The sequence below is a fragment of the Hyla sarda genome, chromosome 8, assembly GCF_029499605.1.
Source record: "Hyla sarda isolate aHylSar1 chromosome 8, aHylSar1.hap1, whole genome shotgun sequence".
Classification (NCBI taxonomy): Eukaryota; Metazoa; Chordata; class Amphibia; order Anura; family Hylidae; genus Hyla; species Hyla sarda.
In genome coordinates this window covers 194,141,714-194,149,123 of record NC_079196.1, presented here as the reverse complement: position 1 = coordinate 194,149,123, position 7,410 = coordinate 194,141,714, and positions in this window count along the sequence as shown.

Below are 7,410 nucleotides of genomic sequence, written 5' to 3'. Positions count from 1 at the left end.
AACAAAGTAGCATAATACATACAATGCAAACATCCCAGTAATCCTGACACACTTTGCTTTGTTAAGGAAGCAACAATAGTAAATCTAAGCCACTGTGTAAGGATACATCTTATTGTCAAGGCAAATAGGAGCGGACAAACCCCCATACACTTTCATGAGGAATGACACAATGCAGAGTTCTACTCTAGCATTATTATATCAATGGGAAATATAAATATTTACTAATACAGACAGGTAGAACCTCACTGGGAAGAGGGGTGGGGGTCTTGTTTTTTTTAACCAGATCTGGTTCCACTCCGGTGGAATTTTTAATTTTTTTTTTTTTTTTTTTAAATCAACAGGTTCCTGAACGTTAAACAGATTTGAAAATTACTTCTATTTAAAAATCTTAATCCTTCCAATACTTATCAGCTGCTGTATACTACAGAGGAAGTCCTTTTCTTTTTGAACTTCCTTTCAGTCTGACCACAGTGCTCTCTTCTGACACCTCTGTCCATATTCGGAAAACCTTGTGAAGACTTGCAGAAAATGTTTGACCTCTGTCATTGCCAACAAAGGGGATATAACAAAGTATTGGGATGAACTTTTGTTATTGACCAAATACTTATTTTCCACCATAATTTGCAAATAAATTCTTTAAAAATCAAACAATGTGATTTTATGGATATTTTTTCTCATTCTGTCTCTCATAGTTGAGGTTATAACCTATGATGAAAATTACAGGCTTCTCATCTTCTTAAGTGGGAGAACTTGCACAATTTGTGGCTGACTAAATACTTTTTTACCCCACTGTAGGGGATACGTTTTACACTATTACATATCTCCTTTAGGGTAAGTTCACACGTACGCAGACTTGATGCGCAGGATTTTCTGCTGCAGATTTCAATGTAAACTAAATGGCTGATCACAGCTTCTAATCTGCAGTTACAAATCCTGTGCATCAAATATGCGCAGGATCCTCTACGTGTGAACTTAATGTAAGTAAATGTTCTTTTTTTTTTTAGAGCTTAGGTTTTAGAGCAGGCTGTCAGTTTCTCCTTAAAGGAGTTCTCCACCATAAGGTGATTTTAGTACGTACCTGGCAGACAGCAATAGACATGCTGAGGAAGGATCTGCGCTTGTCTTGGGGATAAATGGCTAAATGTTGTGAGATTACCATAACACTGTGGCTAGCTTTCTGTGAACTGGTATCTCCTTTTTGAGTTTTCTTTTTTGCCTACAAATCCCACAAATCCATCTTCCTCCCTCCCACACATCAGCCACCCCACCCATGGAAACATAAATGAGCTGCATCCATTCAAATGACCTGTGGTTTTCAATCAGGGTGCCTACAGCTGTTGCATTAGTTGCAGATTGATCTCTCTCCCACCAAGCGATCGCTCCACCCATTGAAGCAGACAGGCTCCCTGTCATCAGCTGACTAGTGATGGTCTCGGCCGCACTGCAACCTGGGAAAAATCTGAGACAACAGTCATTTTGTATGCTGGTAAAAATAAATATTGGGTTGAAAATCACATAAGAAATGTGAGAAAACCGTCACACACAGGTACAGACACTATATTATGAACTATACTAACTTTACAGCCCCTGTAGCATAGTCAAATTTTAAAAAAAATCCTGGAATTCCCCTTTAAGTACGCAGAGATTTTTTTTATTTTTGCACTTTCATTTTTCCCTCGTCTTCTGAAAGGGGTACTCCCCTGGAAAACGTTTTATTTTTTTTAATTTTTAATTTTTTTTTATCAACTGGTGCCAAAACGTTAAACAGATTTGTAAATTACTTCTATTAAAAAATGTTAATCCTTCCAGTACTCATTAGCTGCTGTATACTACAGTGCTCTCTGCTGACATCTCTGTCCATTTTAAGAACTGTCCAGAGTAGGAGAAAATCCCCATAGGAAACATATGCTGCTCTGGACAGTTCCTAAAATGGACAGAGGTGTCAGCAGAGAGCACTGTGTTCATGATATCAGCAGAGAGCACTGTGTTCCAAAAAGAAAATAATTTCCTCTGTAGTATTCAGCAGCTAATAAGTACTGGAAGGATTAAGATTTTTTAATAGAAGTAATTTACAAATCTGTTTAACTTCCTGGCACCAGTTGATTTAAAAAAAAAGTTTTCCACCGAAGTACCCCTTTAAGAAAATTGTAATAATTCCCATACATCACTTACACTTACTGTTACACACGTACCATGTGGTATAACAGAAACTTACACATCCTTCACATCAGGTTCTTTACATAAACATCCGAGCTTCTCACTCATCCGAGCATCTCACTCATCCGAGCATCTCACTCAAAACTCGGCACGTTCAGTCCCAAAGTCAGTCTTTTTTTGTGCAGTGTATCAATATCCAACCTACCACAGACAAGCTGCTTCAGGACAACTCCTCTGTACTGCTCTATGGCAGGGCTCACACACCTGTAACTCCTCTGTACTGCTCTATGGCAGGGCTCACACACCTGTAACTCCTCTCTACTGCTCTATGGCAGGGCTCACACACCTGTAACTCTTCTGTACTGCTCTATGGCAGGGCTCACACACCTGTAACTCCTGTGTACTGCTCTATGGCAGGGCTCACACACCTGTAACTCCTCTGTACTGCTCTATGGCAGGGCTCACACACCTGTAACTCCTCTGTACTGCTCTATGGCAGGGCTCACACACCTGTAACTCCTCTGTACTGCTCTATGGCAGGGCTCACACACCTGTAACTCCTCTGTACTGCTCTATGGCAGGGCTCACACACCTGTAACTCCTCTGTACTGCTCTATGGCAGGGCTCACACACCTGTAACTCCTCTGTACTGCTCTATGGCAGGGCTCACACACCTGTAACTCCTCTGTACTGCTCTATGGCAGGGCTCACACACCTGTAACTCTTCTGTACTGCTCTATGGCAGGGCTCACACACCTGTAACTCCTCTGTACTGCTCTATGGCAGGGCTCACACACCTGTAACTCCTCTGTACTGCTCTATGGCAGGGCTCACACACCTGTAACTCCTCTGTACTGCTCTATGGCAGGGCTCACACACCTGTAACTCCTCTGTACTGCTCTATGGCAGGGCTCACACACCTGTAACTCCTCTGTACTGCTCTATGGCAGGGCTCACACACCTGTAACTCCTCTGTACTGCTCTATGGCAGGGCTCACACACCTGTAACTCCTCTGTACTGCTCTATGGCAGGGCTCACACACCTGTAACTCCTCTCTACTGCTCTATGGCGGGGCTCACACACCTGTAACTCCTCTGTACTGCTCTATGGCGGGGCTCACACACCTGTAACTCCTCTGTACTGCTCTATGGCAGGGCTCACACACCTGTAACTCCTCTGTACTGCTCTATGGCAGGGCTCACACACCTGTAACTCCTCTGTACTGCTCTATGGCAGGGCTCACACACCTGTAACTCCTCTGTACTGCTCTATGGCAGGGCTCACACACCTGTAACTCCTCTCTACTGCTCTATGGCAGGGCTCACACACCTGTAACTCCTCTGTACTGCTCTATGGCAGGGCTCACACACCTGTAACTCCTCTCTACTGCTCTATGGCAGGGCTCACACACCTGTAACTCCTCTGTACTGCTCTATGGCAGGGCTCACACACCTGTAACTCCTCTGTACTGCTCTATGGCAGGGCTCACACACCTGTAACTCCTCTGTACTGCTCTATGGCAGGGATCACACACCTGTAACTCCTCTGTACTGCTCTATGGCAGGGCTCACACACCTGTAACTCCTCTGTACTGCTCTATGGCAGGGCTTACACACCTGTAACTCCTCTGTACTGCTCTATGGCGGGGCTCATACACCTGTAACTCCTCTGTACTGCTCTATGGCAGGGCTCACACACCTGTAACTCCTCTGTACTGCTCTATGGCAGGGCTCACACACCTGTAACTCCTCTGTACTGCTCTATGGCAGGGCTCACACACCTGTAACTCCTCTGTACTGCTCTATGGCAGGGCTCACACACCTGTAACTCCTCTGTACTGCTCTATGGCAGGGCTCACACACCTGTAACTCCTCTGTACTGCTCTATGGCAGGGCTCATACACCTGTAACTCCTCTGTACTGCTCTATGGTGGGGCTCACACACCTGTAACTCCTCTGTACTGCTCTATGGCAGGGCTCACACACCTGTAACTCCTCTGTACTGCTCTATGGCAGGGCTCACACACCTGTAACTCCTCTGTACTGCTCTATGGCGGGGCTCACACACCTGTAACTCCTCTGTACTGCTCTATGGCAGGGCTCACACACCTGTAACTCCTCTGTACTGCTCTATGGCAGGGCTCACACACCTGTAACTCCTCTCTACTGCTCTATGGCAGGGCTCACACACCTGTAACTCCTCTGTACTGCTCTATGGCAGGGCTCACACACCTGTAACTCCTCTCTACTGCTCTATGGCAGGGCTCACACACCTGTAACTCCTCTGCACTGCTCTATGGCAGGGCTCACACACCTGTAACTCCTCTGTACTGCTCTTTGGCAGGGCTCACACACCTGTAACTCCTCTGCACTGCTCTATGGCAGGGCTCACACACCTGTAACTCCTCTGTACTGCTCTATGGCAGGGCTCACACACCTGTAACTCCTCTGTACTGCTCTATGGCAGGGCTCACACACCTGTAACTCCTCTCTACTGCTCTATGGCAGGGCTCACACACCTGTAACTCCTCTGTACTGCTCTATGGCAGGGCTCACACACCTGTAACTCCTCTCTACTGCTCTATGGCAGGGCTCACACACCTGTAACTCCTCTGTACTGCTCTATGGCAGGGCTCACACACCTGTAACTCCTCTCTACTGCTCTATGGCAGGGCTCACACACCTGTAACTCCTGTGTACTGCTCTATGGCAGGGCTCACACACCTGTAACTCCTCTGTACTGCTCTATGGCAGGGCTCACACACCTGTAACTCCTCTGTACTGCTCTATGGCAGGGCTCACACACCTGTAACTCCTATGTACTGCTCTATGGCAGGGCTCACACACCTGTAACTCCTCTCTACTGCTCTATGGCGGGGCTCACACACCTGTAACTCCTCTCTACTGCTCTATGGCAGGGCTCACACACCTGTAACTCCTCTCTACTGCTCTATGGCAGGGCTCACACACCTGTAACTCCTCTGTACTGCTCTATGGCAGGGCTCACACACCTGTAACTCCTCTCTACTGCTCTATGGCAGGGCTCACACACCTGTAACTCCTCTGTACTGCTCTATGGCAGGGCTCACACACCTGTAACTCCTCTCTACTGCTCTATGGCAGGGCTCACACACCTGTAACTCCTCTGTACTGCTCTATGGCGGGGCTCACACACCTGTAACTCCTCTCTACTGCTCTATGGCGGGGCTCACACACCTGTAACTCCTCTCTACTGCTCTATGGCAGGGCTCACACACCTTTAACTCCTCTCTACTGCTCTATGGCAGGGCTCACACACCTGTAACTCCTCTCTACTGCTCTATGGCAGGGCTCACACACCTGTAACTCCTCTGTACTGCTCTATGGCAGGGCTCACACACCTGTAACTCCTCTCTACTGCTCTATGGCAGGGCTCACACACCTGTAACTCCTCTGTACTGCTCTATGGCAGGGCTCACACACCTGTAACTCCTCTCTACTGCTCTATGGTGGGGCTCACACACCTGTAACTCCTCTGTACTGCTCTATGGCAGGGCTCACACACCTGTAACTCCTCTGTACTGCTCTATGGCAGGGCTCACACACCTGTAACTCCTCTGTACTGCTCTATGGCAGGGCTCACACACCTGTAACTCCTCTGTACTGCTCTATGGCAGGGCTCACACACCTGTAACTCCTCTGTACTGCTCTATGGCAGGGCTCACACACCTGTAACTCCTCTGTACTGCCCTATGGCAGGGCTCACACACCTGTAACTCCTCTGTACTGCTCTATGGCAGGGCTCACACACCTGTAACTCCTCTGTACTGCTCTATGGCAGGGCTCACACACCTGTAACTCCTCTGTACTGCTCTATGGCAGGGCTCACACACCTGTAACTCCTCTCTACTGCTCTATGGCAGGGCTCACACACCTGTAACTCCTCTGTACTGCTCTATGGCGGGGCTCACACACCTGTAACTCCTCTCTACTGCTCTATGGCGGGGCTCACACACCTGTAACTCCTCTCTACTGCTCTATGGCAGGGCTCACACACCTTTAACTCCTCTCTACTGCTCTATGGCAGGGCTCACACACCTGTAACTCCTCTCTACTGCTCTATGGCAGGGCTCACACACCTGTAACTCCTCTGTACTGCTCTATGGCAGGGCTCACACACCTGTAACTCCTCTCTACTGCTCTATGGCAGGGCTCACACACCTGTAACTCCTCTGTACTGCTCTATGGCAGGGCTCACACACCTGTAACTCCTCTCTACTGCTCTATGGTGGGGCTCACACACCTGTAACTCCTCTGTACTGCTCTATGGCAGGGCTCACACACCTGTAACTCCTCTGTACTGCTCTATGGCAGGGCTCACACACCTGTAACTCCTCTGTACTGCTCTATGGCAGGGCTCACACACCTGTAACTCCTCTGTACTGCTCTATGGCAGGGCTCACACACCTGTAACTCCTCTGTACTGCTCTATGGCAGGGCTCACACACCTGTAACTCCTCTGTACTGCCCTATGGCAGGGCTCACACACCTGTAACTCCTCTGTACTGCTCTATGGCAGGGCTCACACACCTGTAACTCCTCTGTACTGCTCTATGGCAGGGCTCACACACCTGTAACTCCTCTGTACTGCTCTATGGCAGGGCTCACACACCTGTAAGATCAGGTTCAGGACTCCAACACACACCCCAGAACTGGAGAACCAGGGTAACTTTATGTCCAGAACCTTCAGTCACCCAGACCCGGACCCAAACTCCAGTCTTAGGTCACTGAGGCAAGAAGACAGAGTCAGAACACTAATAATATACCAAAAGATCACCGTGGTGATCCACTAATTCCCTAAATTTACCATATATTAAGAAAAATGTTTATTGTTTCATATTAGTTCACACACAAAAAAGATTAAAAAATCAGGGTGTCTCTCTTTCCAGAAATATTAGGTGCAAAGAGTACTGCCAGGACTCAATAGTATTGCAGTATGCACCTGCAGTGTGCCATACTGAGGGAAAGGACACCACTGTGTTTTAAAATCAGATTCTAGCCCCCCTCGACATGTTTCGCCGTACACACGGCTTTGTCAAGAGGTAACAGGGCTATGAGTCAGAACACAGTACGTCTTGGCCCACATATCCGTCAGCATCCAGCCGAAAACGGGGTGCCGACCTATGCTATTAACGGGAGCAGTGCACCCCATTCACTTCTGCTGCAGAACGGAGTCACCCCTAGTGATTCCGTTCAGGACATACGCGCTATTTT